At 38.6% G+C, this 14,100-nt stretch overlaps 1 protein-coding gene across 2 annotated transcripts in view; it reads left to right on the top strand.

The window, feature by feature from the left end:
• The window catches only part of ctnnd2a (catenin (cadherin-associated protein), delta 2a), a 923,305-nt gene that overhangs the window by 632,058 nt on the left and 277,147 nt on the right, over positions 1 to 14,100 (top strand). The gene's annotated exons all lie outside the window — the stretch shown is intronic.

Below are 14,100 nucleotides of genomic sequence, written 5' to 3'. Positions count from 1 at the left end.
TGGACATGATTTGGAAAGACACACACCTGTCTACATATATGGCCCCACAGTTGACCATGCATGGCGGAGCACAAACTGCACAAAGCAAAACTGCCCAAATATAGGTGCGCCAAGCTTGTGGCATCATATTCAAGAAGACCTAAGGCTGTAATGCCAAAGGTGCATCAACAAAGTATTGAGCAAAGGGTGTGAAAACTTATGTACATGTGATTTCTTTTTTTTATACTAAATATGCAAAAAAATATTTTAAAAAACTTTTCATGTTGTCCTTATGGGGTGTTGTGAGCAGAATTTTGAGGGGAAAGAATGAATTTTCTCCCTTTTGGAATAAGCGTGTAACATAAACTGTGGAAAAAGTGAAGCGCCGTGAATACTTTCCGGATGCACTGTATGCAGTTGGTCCAGATGGCATATCAGGAGGCATGGAAAAGTTTTGGACAGATGGAAAGTGCAGTTTTTAACCAGACTGTTTCATAACATCATTGAAAGTAGGAGGATGCCACAGGAGAGTGCTGGTTCAGATTTTAAAGTATAAAGGCCATGGAGAGAGCTTAGTCCACTGATTGAATTGGCCTCCATGTGAGAGGTGCTGAATCATGACCCGGATTTTTTTTATTTGTTTATTTTTAGAATGTGATTTGTTTTTCTGTTCTGTTGGCCATGACAGAAGGTTTTTTTTTTTTTGGGATCATGTAGTCATTCTCATTGGTTGTTGCCATGCTGGGTTATTGAGAAGAAAGGTTATTGAAAAGAAAGGATGCACTGTAGCAGTGTAGGGTTTGTTGGTCATAGGCAAGTGACATTGTATCAAGATGAATGCCATACTTAGGCCCAATCCCAATTCTTTTCCTGTGCCCGACCATTTTGCCCTTTCCCTTCATCTTGCTGCAAGATGTAGGGTCGGCTGCAGGGAGAGAATTGGGATTGGGGTATGAAAGTGAGAAAGCACTTCGTCAGATGATTACCCTGATGTGTGTAAACATCGCACAGATGCTGTGAATGATGGATTTGCTGTCAGATGCGTGAACGATGTTCATACCTTTAAGGGTTACTCGTCTGCAGTCCTCATATGTTGATGTTTTGAGGGCAACAAATCATTTTATGATTCAAATATCAGACTGTAAAATAACTGTATGACTGCAAAATGTAGGAAGAGATTTTATTGTAGAGAGTGAGCAAGAGAGAAGTGATGGAGAACGGCAAGATAGAAGCTCGAACATAAGGTTTATTCAGAAAACGGTGTTCACACAAACAGCTGTTATGTAGCATACATATCATACGTAAAACACGTTGGTGGTCTTTAGCTGCAACAACCACTCCTGCACACGCACAGGCAACGCGCAGATGTGCCTCCATGTGTATGACTAAAGTTCAGTCCATCAGTAATTTGTTTGGGCAGCAGCCTTGTCGATAACCATTTATCCCACAGGGCAGCTAAAGGCAGCTGTGGCGCCGTGTCATTTCTCTCACTCTGCCTCTCTAAGGTTTTTTTTTACACACCTTCCTATAAGCCGTCCTTCTCACTTCATTTGAACATCATTTACCTTATTTTCTGTCCCTCTCACCTTATTAATCATTGTTACGATGCATGGCACTGGAATATTTGCTGCATCTGACCAAAAATGCATCATGAGTGTTTTTTTTTATACTATGTTACAACTAGCGTACCAAATATAAGTGTTTATATATCATTATAACTTGTATACAACCCCAATTCCAATGAAGTTGGACATTGTATGAAATGTAAATAAAAACAGAATACGATTTGCACATCCTCTTCAACCTATATCAATTGATTACACCACAAAGACAATCTGCAAACTGATAACTTATTGTTTTGTGCAATATTTACTCATTTGAATGGATGGCCTGCAACACGTTTAAAAAAAATTTGAGACAGTGGTATGTTTACCACTGTGTTACATCACCTTTCCTTCTAACAACACTCAATAAGCATTTGGGAACTGAGGACACTAATTGTTGAGCTTTGTAGGTGGAATTCTTTCCAATTCTTGCTTGATTGTACGACTTCAGGTGTTCAACAGTCCGACTACAGGCAGGCCAGTCTAGTACCTGCACTCTTTTACTACGAAGCCACGCTGTGTAACACGTGCAGAATGTGGCTTGGCATTGTCTTGATGAAATAAGCAGGGACATCCCTGAAAAAGACGTTGCTTGGATGGCAGCATGTGTTGCTCCAAAGCCCTGGATGTACCTTTCAGCATTGATGGTGCCATCACAGATGTGTAAGGTGCCCATGCCATGGGCACTAACACACCCCCATTACCATCACAGATGGTGGCTTTGAACTTTGTGCTGTAACAATGTGGATGGTCTTTTTCCTCTTTGTCTGGAGGACACGGCGGTCCAGATTTCCAAAAACTATTGAAATGTGGACTCACCAGACCACAGCACACTTTTCCACTTTGCGTCTGTCCATTGCAAATGAGCTCAGGCCCAGAGAAGCGGTGGTGTTCTGGATGTGTTGATGTACGGCTTTCGCTTTGCATGGTAGAGTTTTACTTGTATTTGTAGATGTAGCGACATACTGTGTTAACTGACAATGGTTTCCTGAGCCCGCGCAGCAAGATCCTTTCCACAATGATGTCAGTTTTTAATGCAGTGCCACCTGAAGGATCAAAGGTCACAGGCAATCAATGTTGGTTTTTGGCCTTGCCGCTTATGTGTAGAGAGTTCTCTAGATTCTCTGAATCTTCTGATATATGGACTGTAGATGATGGAATCCCTAAATTCCTTGCAATTGAACATTGAGAAAAATTGTTCTTAAACTGTTGGACTATTTTTCATGCAGCTGTTCACAAAGTGGTGATCCTCACCCATCTTTGCATGTGAACGGCTGAGACTTTTTGGGATGCTCCTTTTATACCCAGTCATGAGTGTCCTCAGTTCCCAAACACTTATTGAGTGTTGTTAGAAGGAAAGGTGATGTAACACAGTTGTAAACATACCACTGTCCCAACTTTTTTTAAACGTGTTGCAGGCATCCATTTCAAAATGAGCAAATATTTGCACAAAAACAATAAAGTTTATCAGTTTGAACATTAAATATCTTGTCTTTATGGTGTATTCAATTGAATATAGTTTGAAGATGATTGGCACATCATTGTATTCTGTTTTATTTACATTTCACACAATGTCCCAACTTCATTGGAATTGGGGTTGTACAAAAAAAAACAAAATCACACATTCCTTATTAGTATTAATAATAATGTGTATTTTTAAAGGAATCAAAGCACAAAACCAAATTAACTTTAATAATAAAAGAATAAATGCCAATAATAAAAAAAAGTACACTATACCAGTAAACAAAAATTCTAAAATAAACAACTGATAATAGAGAAAAAGGTGTGACTTATATTCCAGAAAATACATTATATATGTCATGCATGTTCATAAGTCACATTTATGTTTGAAATGTTGTGCTTCTGCTTTATGCAGAAAGAAGCGTTTAATTGGTCTATTATATATATATATATAATCAATCAATCAATTCAATTTTTTTTTTTAATATAGCGCCAAATCACAACAAACAGTTGCCCCAAGGCACTTTATATTGTAAGGCAAGGCCATACAATAATTATGTAAAACTCCAACGGTCAAAACGACCCCCTGTGAACAAGCACTTGGCTACAGTGGGAATGAAAAACTCCCTTTTAACAGGAAGAAACCTCCAGCAGAACCAGGCTCAGGGAGGGGCAGTCTTCTGCTGGGACTGGTTGGGGCTGAGGGAGGAGAACCAGGAAAAGACATGCTGTGGAGGGGAGCAGAGATCGATCACTAATGATTAAATGCAGAGTGGTGCATACAGAGCAAAAAGAGAAAGAAACAGTGCATCATGGGAACCCCCCAGCAGTCTACGTCTATAGCAGCATTACTAAGGGATGGTTCAGGGTCACCTGATCCAGCCCTAACTATAAGCTTTAGCAAAAAGGAAAGTTTTAAGCCTAATCTTAAAAGTAGAGAGGCGGTCTGTCTCCCTGATCTGAATTGGGAGCTGGTTCCACAGGAGAGGAGCGTGAAAGCTGAAGGCTCTGCCTCCCATTCTACTCTTACAACCCCTAGGAACTACAAGTAAGCCTGCAGTCTGAGAGCGAAGTGCTCTATTGGGGTGATATGGTACTACGAGGTCCCTAAGATAAGATGGGACCTGATTATTCAAACCTTATAAGTAAGATGAAGAATTTAAATTCTATTCTAGAATTAACAGGAAGCCAATGAAGAGAGGCCAATATGGGTGAGATATGCTCTCTCCTTGTAGTCCCCGTTAGTACTCTAGCTGCATTTTGAATTAACTGAAGGCTTTTTAGGGAACTTTTAGGACAACCTGATAATAATGAATTACAGTAGTCCAGCCTAGAGGAAATAAATGCATGAATTAGTTTTTCAGCATCACTCTGAGACAAGACCTTTCTGATTTTAGAGATATTGCGTAAATGCAAAAAGCAGTCCTACATATGTGTTAATATGCACTTTGAATGACATATCCTGATCAAAAATGACTCCAAGATTTCTCACAGTATTACTAGAGGTCAGGGTAATGCCATCCAGAGTAAGGATCTGGTTAGACACCATGTTTCTAAGATTTGTGGGGCAAGTACAATAACTTCAGTTTTATCTGAGTTAAAAGCAGGAAATTAGAGGTCATCCATGTCTTTATGTCTGTAAGACAATCCTGCAGGTTTAGCTAATTGGTGTGTGTCCTCTATGGCTTCATGGATAGATAAAGCTGGGTATCATCTGCGTAACAATGAAAATTTAAGCAATACCGTCTAATAATACTGCCTAAGGGAAGCATGTATAAAGTGAATAAAATTGGTCCTAGCACAGAACCTTGTGGAACTCCATAATTAACTTTAGTCTGTGAAGAAGATTCCCCATTTACATGAACAAATTGTAATCTATTAGACAAATATGATTCAAACCACCTGCAGCGCAGTGCCTTTAATACCTATGGCATGTCTAATCTCTGTAATAAAATTTTATGGTCAACAGTATCAAAAGCAGCACTGAGGTCTAACAGAACAAGCACAGAGATGAGTCCACTGTCGAGGCCATAAGAAGATCATTTGTAACCTTCACTAATGCTGTTTCTGTACTATGATGAATTCTAAAACCTGACTGAAACTCTTCAAATAGACCATTCCTCTGCAGATGATCAGTTAGCTGTTTTACAACTACCTTTTCAAGAATTTTTGAGAGAAAAGGAAGGTTGGAGATTGGCCTATAATTAGCTAAGATAGCTGGCTCAAGTGATGGCTTTTTAAGTAATGGTTTAATTACTGCCACCTTAAAAGCCTGTGGTACATAGCCAACTAACAAAGATAGATTGATCATATTTAAGATCGAAGCATTAAATAATGGTTAGGGCTTCCTTGAGCAGCTGGTAGGAATGGGGTCTAATAAACATGTTGATGGTTTGGATGAAGTAACTAATGAAAATAACTCAGATCAGAACAATCGGAGAGAAAGAGTTTAACCAAATACCGGCATCCATGAAAGCAGCCAAAGATAACGATACGTCTTTGGGATGGTTATGAGTAATTTTTTCTCTAATAGTTAAATTTTGTTAGCAAAGAAAGTCATGAAGTCATTACTAGTTAAAGTTAATGGAATACTCAGCTCAATAGAGCTCTGACTCTTTGTCAGCCTGGCTACAGTGCTGAAAAGAAACCTGGGGTTGTTCTTATTTTCTTCAATTAGTGATGAGTAGAAAGATGTCCTAGCTTTATGGAGGGCTTTTTTTATAGAGCAACAGACTCTTTTTCCAGGCTAAGTGAAGATCTTCTAAATTAGTGAGACGCCATTTCCTCTCCAACTTACGGGTTACGGGTTATATATGTAACACAAACATCAAGTTAGAGAGCAGACACTAACAGGTTAATTCACATTTTTGTAATGAACTCTGAATTTGTGTCACCACTGAACAGACAGAATATGAAAGTGGAACTAAACGTGTCCATGTACGGTACCTGACTTTTGTTAGCCTTACCTTAGCCTTTCCATTATCCTCAGGCTGTCCCACAAAGTGCAAACAAGTAGTGTGCTAAGTAGCATGAAAATTTATTCACAAGTGTATGAAAATGATTTCCTTTTCATTCAAGAGCACAGTTTTTCAGTTTCAGAGCATGATTTATTAATTTCACTGATTCTCTAAGACCCAGCAAATCCGCATTCATATTATCATCATCATCATCTTCTGCTTGTTGATTTTCTTTTTTTTTTACTTTGCTGCTATCTTCTGGCCATAGATGATAATGCAGTATTTTTGACAAAAGTCACTTTGAAATATGACATTACAAAAAGCGTGACTTATTGTGCCGAAATATATAATACTCCTTTCTTTTTTTAAGAACACAGTTCTTTGTTTGTTCCCAATCAGTTTGAATCCATATGGTTCTTTTTACTCTACTTCTTCAGAAAGGAAACGTGGCCAAAATGAAGATTTAATTTGTTTGATTTTAGATTTGAAGAATTTATGATCATGTAGCTTGTTACCTGCAAGTGCTGTGTGTGCACAGTAACATTTCTATAAACAACAGCCTGTGAAATAGGTGACAAAGTGATGCACAGCAACAACAGGGGTCAGAACATTAAAAGTTTTCACTGTACAGTTTTCCATTCTGATACTGCATTGCTTTTTGTGCAAATTATGCTGCACCAAGTCTGACTCAAAGTGGAATAAAACATTATTTTTGTGTCACACTCGGTAGCATGGTGGCCAAGTGGTCAGTGCACTTGCTTCCAAAACAGAAGATTCCTGTTCAAGACCCTGCATGCCCACTTTCTATGTTATGTGGAATTGTGTCAGACAGGTCATACAGTGTAAAAAAAATTGTGCCAAAACAACATGCAGATTCATTTCTGATCTACTGTTTCAAACCCTGACATTGTCTTCTCTAACATAAAAAGAATTTATTTGTGAAGCACTTTCACATAGAAAAAAATTACAGGCTTCTCTACTTAAAAGATGCAACAATAAAACAAAGTTTTGCAGACAACAGAACAATTAAAGTTGAACATCATCTGCAAATAAAACATGCAAACTCGTGATAAAGTGAAATAAAAGAAAGCAAAGGCTGCTGCAGAACAGTCCCATTGTATGTTACTTCCCCAACCAAGACGGGTACCCATGAACAGCCGGACACAGTCAGGTAGCCTGAAGCACACACCTGAAATGAACTCCGACTCCACACATCTACCTCTAGAAGACTTAAGCAAATTTAGTGGAAATTCTTTTTTGCTGTTTTGATAAACATCAGGTAGGCTTTAGACATCACGTCCTGTCTCTTTGCTCAGCTCTAACTTTGTAACTGCTACCCATACATCATTTTCTCTTTGAAGCACCTTCTGTCATGTTCAATAATCGCTCATCAAACTGCAAAAATATTTCATCCAAATGGGCCAAACGTGCAGTGACTGTTCTGTGCTGTGAAGGATGCTGGGAAAACACATGAACATATGTTTCCCATTTATCTCCCTCTTTAAACAACACAGCCGAGCCTCCATTCTCATTGTCCAGTTGAATTTGTGGTGCTGGTGTTTTTACGGATGGAATGTTATGTTTGATTCCAAATTAGTGGCTCCTGTGCACAGGAACAAAAATACAGGGCCGTAGGTTAATGCAACAGTTAGCCCAGTTTAGAACGCTCCAGAGGGAAATGTTTGCAGAGGGCCAAGAACTCAATTAGCCAGAGGTTGAAAGGCTTGAAAATGCAGTTAGCCCAAGGGTAATTGTCAGATAAAAAAATAAAAAAAAATCCTGTGCATAAAAAGGCTGTGTGTGTGTGTGTATATATATATATAGTGTGTATGCAGCAGAGTGTCCCCACTGTCGTCCTAATTCATGTTCACATTCCAGATGAAGCGTCTCTTTGGCTCCACCACAAAAGCCCAGATTTTGTGTCGCACATGTATCCCGCTGCCAGCTTTTGCACTAGCAGCACCTCTGATTCCTGCAATCCCAGCTGTCACAGATGCTAACTGTTACCACAGCAATTCTGTCGCTATGGGTTACCAGCAGCCGTGGCCGACGAGACAAAGACAAATCAATCTACGCCTCTAATCTTCTTTACATGGAATAGAGGAATCAGTGCGGCAGCATTGGCAAGCCTGGTAGGTTGCTACGAGGCAGTGCGGTGCAACGGCACAGCGGCTTTTATGGAATAACAGATTAAGTGTGACACAAGCAGAAAGGAGGCAGCAGGAGGTGCACCGATCCATATGGAAAAAAGAGGCAGGTGAGGAGGAGATGGGAGGGCAGTGGGTGAAAATCAGGTGCAGGAAATTGTGCATCCCTTAATCCATTTTAATTGAAAGATAAGCAAAGTCATTTTGTTCGATAAACTGTTGCTGTGTCATCAGACGCATCCATCCTCTACCTGCCCTCCAACAATTTTGTCTGGTTGCTACCTGCTCCTAGTGATCTGTTTTCTCAACAAAACAAAAAAAATCTCACCATCCCTAAATCACAGTGAAGGATATGGGCGTGTCCCTGAATATTTATGTATGTTTACATGTGTACTCGTATTTATTTGTATCATATGAGGTACTAAATCATATTCCAATTTCAGAAACATTTGTCTGTTTGTGTCTCTGTCTTTTCCCCTACTATAAATAATTTATTGTAGTTGGGACTGCATATATTTATTAGATGGAAATCCAATCCAATGAGTCAGTTTTTTGAGTGTGCCCAAAATTGCCCTTGAAGGGTTTGTTTTGGGAAATGTCATTGGGGTGGAAGATCACAGTTTAGCTTTTCGCTCCCGTGTCCATCAAACTTGTCACACATGGGGAAGAGGGTTTTGGAATTCTCCACAAGAAATCAAATTTGCCAAAGGTCAATCATTGGGCTCAAGATATTTGGGGTCACAGGCCAAAATAGGATTTTCTCTCCGATGTCCACCAAACATAGTACACATGTGGAGGTGGGTTCTGGAAATGCCCAGGCGAGGTCACATTTGCCTACAGTTGGTCACTGGGGTCAAGGCCATTGGGGCCAAGGGTCAAAAATTTAGTCTTTCACTCTGATTTGCACCAAACATGGTACACATATGGAGACAAGTTCAGGAATTGCCCAGGTGAGGTCAAATTTGCCAATCATCAATCACTGAGGCCAAGGTCATGCCTGCCTTTCTGTTTGTTGGCCTCCAAGGTCCTTTTGCTGATTTCTACAAAAGCTGATGTCTTTGAAGGTTGAGCCTGAAATTGCCCTTAAAGGAATCCATATCGATATATTTTTCGTATCTTGGAAGACATTACCTGGTTTGGGAGGGTGTCCATGATGAGCACAATGAATGGCCATTGTGCCGTAGTATTATTTTCAAGATGAGGATGTTTAGTCTTTCACAAAGTTTGATGTCATTTGGTAAGCCCTTGGATTTCCATGGAGCCTGTAACATTGTGGTAGAAGCCATCACATCATCGGGCACTTTTCCGGAAGCGCCAGGGATGTGCTGTTGTACTGTGTGCATGCTATGGCTGTTTTTGCACACATCACATGGTACAAACCTGGTGTGTGACATCATCAAACCACAACTCTGATCTACAACGCACTGTTTTGACACCATTATAGATCATGACCTCCTGGTAAAATTGTTTCATAAGAGTAAAAGTGGTACATGTGAGCATTCTGTGAACTAGAAAGACACTTTTAAGATATTCACGTAACCGATCTACAGTCTTGCAGAGTAGGTAAGGAGCTGGCCAACCAAAATGTAGACCTGGGCTCAATTCCCGCTCTTGATACCTGTCTGTGTACTTGAACAAGACACTTAATCTACATCGTCTCAGTCCACCCAGCTGTAAAGGGGTACCATCCTCGACTGGGGAAATAACCTGTGTCTGACTGGCATCCTATCCAGGGGGAGTTGCATACTCTCATCTGCTTAACGGTATGGAATCCGGAGATAAGCAGCAACACCAACCTGTCTCAGGGCTTATAGGCCTTACTTCTTCAAGTAACTGGAAAGCACTTTTTTGTTTGTTTGTTATATGGCTGAGTAACTCCACCAGCTGCAGAAGATTAAACAAGAGTGGAGGAGTAGCAGTTCTTCCATATTCCAACTGGTCTCCTGGTGATCACAGCAGCCTGTTTCTGCTGATTAGTACTATGCTCCTGTCGAGTGGACTAAACACAGGCTGCTTTAAGCCCTTTGGCCCCCTGAGGCTGATGAAGATCCCTGCAGCGGAGAAGCAGTGTTGAAGGGTGTTAAAAGCACCACCACAGGGAGATGGCAATATGTGTAACACCATAGGGGGAAGGTATAATGTGCAACACCAGACTACCCTCATTGTGATCCCAACTGGGTTCACAGATTTGTCTTTACATCAAAGGACATAACCATAAATCTGCACTGATTGGCTCGGTGGTTCAATCTTGCACTTTTCTAGGTGTTTGTGTCATCATTTAAAACAACAAAGTTTCATCACTCCCTTGATATAAATAGGTATTGAAGACGTCTAATGTTAAAAGGTCCAGGGTAGATGTATTTTGAGCAACCTGATATGGATGATGGATGGATGGATGGAATTTCCATATTTTCCAGAGTATGTTGCTTTTTTTTTCTTCTTGTTTTTACTAATTTGGGATGTCCTGCCACTTATATTTTGTGACTTAAATACCGAAAAATCGCATGGCTGTTTACTTAACACAGACTATTTATATAAGGCTTTTCCAGAAATTAAAGCAATAAATTAATACGTCAATCATAAAAGTGGACTATAATAATGCACAAAACCCCCAAATTATAGACCTGACACTCCAGGGAAAAGGTGCAATTTACACTCTGCGTGACTGCCACTTTCACAAAATTAGCTTTAAAAAATTGTATTAACTCTATGGGGTCGATCCTGTATTTGCTATTGTGCTGTTTGGAGCTAATTCTCCTAAACCAATACAGAGTATCACTACTGAAGTTTAAATTAAATTAAATTATTCTATTTTCTGGAATATAAGTTGCATCTGTCAAAAAATACATCATTAAAAAGGGGGGTAGTTGCATTGGACACATCTGTCACATCTGAGACAATTTTTTTATATTTTGTGACAATCTGTAAAAACTACTGTGACACACATTAGCCTAAAAAATGTCGGTTAAATATCTTTAATGTGTTTCTATATTCCACTGTAATGAAACCGTACTGTTATTTTGTGTACCATTACACCTCTTTTTTCCACATATAAATTGCCTCATAATATAAGTCACTAAAAAAATAAATAAAAAAAGGGCTGAATAAAAGGATTTATAGTCTAAAAAATATGGTTATTAATAAATGGGTAGCAGTATGATGTTCAGTGATAAACATTCTGGCACAATACATGTTCACAAAGTAGCTTAGCACACACATTACAAAGCTAGCTACCATATTAACTGGGCTAGGCTAACTAGCATGCTCAATCACGAACCTGATGACAAAGTTCTTGATGTAAATGTTTTTCACAGTCCGGTTTTGCCTCACAACTGAGTGTAAACTGTCTCAATCTGAGTTTGGAAGCAAGTGATGTACAGGGGGGATATTTATCAAATTTTATTACAGTGCATCAAGAAAGTATTTACAACACTTCACATTTTCCACATTTTATATTAAAGCCTTATTCCAAAATGGATGAAATACCACCCCCCACCCCCACCTCAGAATTCTACACACAAGTCACCATAATGACTACTAATTTATTAAAAGTAAACTAAGAAATCACATGTACATACTGTATGTATTCACAGCCTTTGCCATGAAGCTCATAATTGAGCTGAGATGCATGCTGTTTCCACTGATTCATCCTTGAGATGTTTCTACATATAAGATCCCACAGTGCATGTCAGAGCACAAACCAAACATGAAGTCAAAGGAATTATCTGTAGACAAATGTGGGGAAGGGTACAGAAACACTTCTCCTCCATCATCCACAAGTGGAAGAAGTTTGGATCCACCAGGACTCTTCCTAGAGCTGGTCGCCCATCCAAACTGAGTGATCGGGGAGAGAAAGGCCTTAGTCAGGGAATTGACCAAGAACCTGATGATCACTCTGTCAGAGTGCCAGCAAAGTGAATTTATTCCATTTTGGAATAAGGCTGTAACATATGGACTACATTTATATAGCGCTTTTCCATCTGCATCAGGCGCTCAAAGTGCTTTACAATAAATGCGTCACATTCACCTCGATGTTGGGGAGCTGCCATAAAGGCGCTCACTACATACATAACAAAATGCGGAAGAGTGAAGTGTTGTGAATACTTTCCGTGTGCTCCGTATATCACACATTCATCTGGACACTGTTTGGATCTGCCATTTAAAAGCTCACTGATATAATGAACGTTTGTGATTTAAGTAAATACTTTGCCACATCTAATTCAAAAGTAGGACTCACACCCGGCTGAGTTCAGTGCCAGCTTTTCCCAAGCAGTGCCTTTACATAGTTTGTGTATGCCCCAGGAGGAGGATGCCATGCTGCTCAGCATAGATCAGCACAGGTCAGGAAGTTTGGTTAAAGTTCTGCAGGTTATGAACATAATTAAAATCTTGAATGAATTAATTAATTTTTCAGTATACACAGATCCAGAACAACAAAAAACTTACAATGAAAGAAGAAAAGAAAATAATCAAACAATGTACCCATGCGTTGGCAGAAGCAAAAGCTTGTAAATGTCCACCTCTTTAACCAAAGATAAAAAATTATGCATATGTATATAAAATTATACATGAACTAAAATTTCAAAAAAACACAAATATGCAAGCAGCAGTGCACCAAAAATCAAAACAAAATCAGTAATTTTTTTTAGAGCCTTTTAAGGCCAACCAAACTACAGAGTGATTTTATGTTATCCGGGCAATTATTCCAAATATTTACACTTTTAATAGAAACCCAATGACTTTTTATGGTAATTTGAACCTTTGATTTCTGAAATAAATTTATTCATTCATTCAGTTATCGTCAATAAAGACCCCAAGAAATTTAGTTTCATTTACGAGTTCAATTTCAACATTGTGTACTCATAAATTTCTACATAAATTTCTGGGCTTATTACCAAATATGATACACTTTGTTTTGCTAAAGTGAAGCACCAGTTTGTTAGAATCAAACCATTCCTTAAACTTCTGTAGTTTCCTCTCCATTGTGTCCAGAACCTGTCCCAAATGATCCCCAGTACAAAACACAGTCGTGTCAGCAAATAAAATACAACTCACAAACTTGGAAACTAAAGATATTTCATTGATATATAAAAGAAACAGCAAAGGCCCAAGGTGTGCATTTGTGCATTTTAGCTTTAATGACACAATCATTTATATTTTTTATCAAAGACATATCAACATTATCGTAATCAGTTTTTTTTCCCTTATAGTTTATGTACTATGTCAATTATTTCGTATTCATCAGTTTCTCTCACAAATATTGACTCTGAAAGGTTATTTCTCCTTGTCCTGATATCCCAAGTACTCATATTAGAAGGTACAAATGAATTTGCTAAATGTTTCCCCACATTGGCAAAATAATCATTAAACTCTACTCTACTCTAGTTTTGTTTTCCTTGACAATTGTATCAGAATTTGCGTAAAAATATGTTAGATAATCTTTGACGACTTTTTTATTTTTGATGATTTCATTTAAGAGCTTCCAAGTACCTTTGATGTTTGTTTTATTTTTTCCAACAAATCACTATGATGCTGCCTTTTGCAAGATTGCAAAATATTAACTTGTTTTTATATATCTTACATTTACACTCGGCCTCAATTGTTCTGCGTTTTAAAAATTGCTTGTACCAAACATTTTTCTTTTTACATACATTCAGTAGTCACTTTGTGATCCAAGGTTTATCAGTATTTTTCTTGTGTCTAACATTTAATATCAATGGACAATGTTTATCATATAATTTGGAGATAATGGAGATAAATGATTCATATGATTGGTCTTCAGTGTAGATGTCACGCCAGTTTTGGTGTGATAAATCCATTCTAAGATTAGCCATAGATTCCTCAGTTATTTTCGTTTTAAAATTTGGAATGTCAATATGGTGAACTTTATCAACTAAGGAATTGTAAACCCGGCAAGTGATCACAAAAGTCACTAATACGTAATCCACCCGT

Source organism: Thalassophryne amazonica, chromosome 1, assembly GCF_902500255.1.
Source record: "Thalassophryne amazonica chromosome 1, fThaAma1.1, whole genome shotgun sequence".
NCBI classification, from domain to species: domain Eukaryota; kingdom Metazoa; phylum Chordata; class Actinopteri; order Batrachoidiformes; family Batrachoididae; genus Thalassophryne; species Thalassophryne amazonica.
This window is presented reverse-complemented; position numbering and strand designations above follow the sequence as displayed.